The 3,711-nt window shown below is 33.7% G+C and overlaps 1 pseudogene; it reads right to left on the bottom strand.

Moving 5' to 3' along the window:
- Positions 1–398: 398 nt before the first annotated feature.
- On the bottom strand, positions 399–575 carry LOC143387428 (DNA-directed RNA polymerases I, II, and III subunit RPABC4 pseudogene; annotated as a pseudogene).
- Between the last annotated feature and the right edge of the window lie 3,136 nt (positions 576–3,711).

The following is a 3,711-nucleotide window of genomic DNA, read 5'->3' as shown; positions in this document are numbered from 1 at the left end:
AATAATGAACATAAATGGCATGTATGTGCAGAATTATAGGTGTTTACATTCCATAATGCCCTTAATCTGAAAGTTGGATTCTGATTAATGTTGGACTTAAAATTTTATTTTTTATTTTTATTTTTTGTGTGTGTGATTTGGAGAAGCAATTTTAATTTTCATTTTGTGTCTGGTCACATAATACAATAAAATTAAAGTCATTTAATTAAACAAGAGTTTTTATACAAATTACTGATATCTAAACACAATTTGATTTGGAAAATGAAATAAAATGGAATCATATGTATACAGTTGTATTCATAAGATAAGTGTGCTAAATGAAAAGCTGTATAATAATGAGAAACATTCACGGGTCAAATCCAGGTACAAAGGAAGACACTCCTCTGAATTCCCATGTTTCATCCAGCATCAAAAACCACCAATCTTTTGGTTCTTTTTTTTGTACATTATTCTGTATCCACATTCTCTGCTTCTGATTGGATCCCTGGGTTTTATTTCATTTTCTGTGTGACATTCTCACAGATATAGATCATTGGCTGCTGCTTTGGGGGTTGAACGACCTTTTGAGTGTCCATTCCTATACACCACACAGACTTTTCCCCGCGTTTCCAAACAGACTGGACTTAAAATTTTAATGGAAAAAAATTTTTAAAGTAGAAATTGTTCAAATCATTACAGGAAACATTGACAAATAAGGAAGAAGAGAAGAAAGGAAGAAGAAAAACAGTATAACAGGGTAGAATCAGTATACACACTGATAGATGAAGAAGTGAGTGCAAACATATAATTAATCTTTACCACTGCAAACAAACCAGAAAAACCTTTTTGTAAAGAACTGGAAAGTAAGTAGTTCTGTAGGCTATTGGTTTCTATCCAGTCACTCAACTGTGCTGTTCAGCACGAAAACATCTATACACAATATGTAAATGAATGGCTATCTTCCAATAAGACTTTGTTTACAAAAATAAGCAATAGTCTAGATTTGCACAGTATGGCAATATTTACTGATTTTTGGCCTAAACTTACAATTAAAAAATAAAGTAGTTAAGAGTGGGAATAAGGAAAGAGTGTTCTCTTTTACCCCTTACACTAAATGTCCCACTAAATGTCCCAGCTAGTGCAGTAAGACAAGAAAAGGAAATAAAAGTGTTAAGGTATGATTCTAACATTCCAAATAAAACTCCATGTGTTTTTGAAAAAAAAAGACAAAGGATTTATTCTGGCCAGCGCCAAGGAAGCAGAAGGCAGGCAGTTCTGTAGCCCAAGACAATGGATGCAGGTGGAGGGATCATTTAAACAGAAAAACAACAAAGTGGGGTGGATGGGAGATGCAAGAAGAGTCATAAGTACATTCTCAGAAATCTGCACCTCTTGTACCCACTCAGGAAGTAAGTCAGCACAAGCTCCATAGTTTAAAGATTGTGTTGGGGTGCGAGTGGGTAGAGATGTCAGCTTCTATTAGAGTGGGCTCTTACAGGGAGGGGAGCCAACTGCCCACTCAGGGTGAGATATCTTGAGCAGAATGGGGTCAGTCTGACTTAAACTCTCAAATCAGCCCATAACAAAAGGCATATAGATTTTGAAGAAGGGAATTAAATTGTTTTTATTGATAGGATTTATTCCTTTTTGTTTTTCAGCAGTACAGATTTAGCATTCCTAAGAGGAAAAAATTGAAATCCAGAATGTTCCAAAATATGAAACATTTTGAGCACAGACATGACACCACAAGTGGAAAAATTCTACACCATGAAATTTTGCTTCATGCATAAAAGCGTTGTACAAAATTCAGTCCAGATAAATAAGGTGTATATGAAACATAAATGTATTTCATACATAGACTTGACACACATCCTCAATATATCTGTATCTGAAAAAAATCATAAAGAGCTGAAATATTTCTGGCCCCACATAAGACATACTCAACCTATATTCTATGTATGGATATACCAGTTGTTTGGCCATTCACCTGTTGAAGAAAATTTGGGTTGTTTCCTGTTTGGGCTATTATAAGTAAAGCTGCTAAGAACATTTCTCTGTAAATTTCTGCATGTAATTATATTTCTGTTTCTTTGGGATAAAGACTCAAGAATTCAATTCATGGGCCATATGGAAAAATAAATGTTCATTTATTTTAATTGCCAAACTCATGTCTTAGAGGCTGTACCATTTAACATTTCCACCAGCAAAGCAAAAGCCATCAAGTTGCTCTGAATCCACATCAGTCGTTTTTTTTATAGATTCTGAATTCTTTTGTTAAAAAATATACCTTTATTTTTATGCGGTACTAAGGATCGAACCCAGGGCCTTATGTGTGCCAGGTGAGCACTCTACCAGTGAGCCCCAGTCCCAGCTCACATCAGTCTTTGATAATATTATTTTTATTTATTTCACCCATTCTATAGGTGTACAGTGATATTTCATTATGATTTTAATTTCCCTAAGAATTAATACGTTGAATGTCTTTTTGCCATCTGCCTATCATCATTATTGAAATAATCTCTTCATATAATTTTGTCATTATATGACATTAGTAATGCTATTTTCATTTATTTATTTATTTGTTTGTTTGTTTTGGTGCTGGGTTTTAACCCAGGGGCACTTAACCACTAAGCCAAATCTCCATTTCTTTTTAGTTAGTGAATTATATATTTTTTATATTTCATTTAGAGACAGGGTCTCAACGAGGTCCTAAGTTGCTGAGGCTGGCTTTGAACTCATGATCTTCCTGCCTTATCTTCCTGAGCCACTGGAATTACAGGCCTGTGCCACTGTGCCCAGCTCATAATGTTATTTTTAAGTAAATAAACAAGATTTTTTAAACCTCAATTTATTTTTAGTGTTTAAAAGTGATAACTATAAATGGTGTGACTCTACTTTGTGTACAACGAGAGATATGAAAAATTGTACTCTATAGGTGTAATATGAGTTGTAATGCATCCTTCTGTCATACATAACAAAGTATAATAAAATAAAAATTCTTCCAAACAAAGTGCTAGCTATAGTACACATAAATAAAAGAATAATGGGGTCATAAATAAGAATATAATGAGGTTTTAAAGACAAAATGTTTGAGAAATCCTGCCTTATAAACACCCTTATTTGATGGCATCAAATTAAAAAGCTTCTGCCCAGCAAAGGAAATAATTAGGAATGTGAAGACAGAACTTAGAGAATGGGAGAAAATCTTTGATATTTACTTTTCTGAGAGAGGATTAATATCTAGAATATGTAAAGAACTCAAAAAAAAACCACTTCAAACCAAAATCAAATAATCCATATAATAAATGGTCAAATTAATTAAATAGACATTTCTCAAGTGAAGTAATACAAATGGCCAACAAATATATGAAAAATTGTTCAACATCACTAATAAATAGAGAAATGCAAATCAAAACAGCACTGAGATTTTATTTCATACCAGTCATAATGGCAGTCATAAAAAACCAAATAATAAGTGCTAGAGAGGATGTGGAGAAAAAAGAACACTTTAACACTGTTGGTGGGATTCTAAATTAGTACAACCACTACTGAAATCACTATGGAGGTTCCTCACAGTCTACTCATGGAACCACCATAAGACCCAGTTATACCACTCCACACTATTCATCCTGAAGAACTAAAGTCATCATAGTACAGCCATACATGCCATGTTTATAGCAGCACAATTCACAATTGTGGGACCAGCCTGTTTGTCCACCAACGAATGGATGA

The sequence above is a fragment of the Callospermophilus lateralis genome, assembly GCF_048772815.1.
Source record: "Callospermophilus lateralis isolate mCalLat2 chromosome 11 unlocalized genomic scaffold, mCalLat2.hap1 SUPER_11_unloc_2, whole genome shotgun sequence".
In the NCBI taxonomy this organism is placed as follows: Eukaryota; Metazoa; Chordata; class Mammalia; order Rodentia; family Sciuridae; genus Callospermophilus; species Callospermophilus lateralis.
Note: the sequence above shows the minus strand (reverse complement) of the source record. Positions and strands in the feature narration are given on the sequence as shown.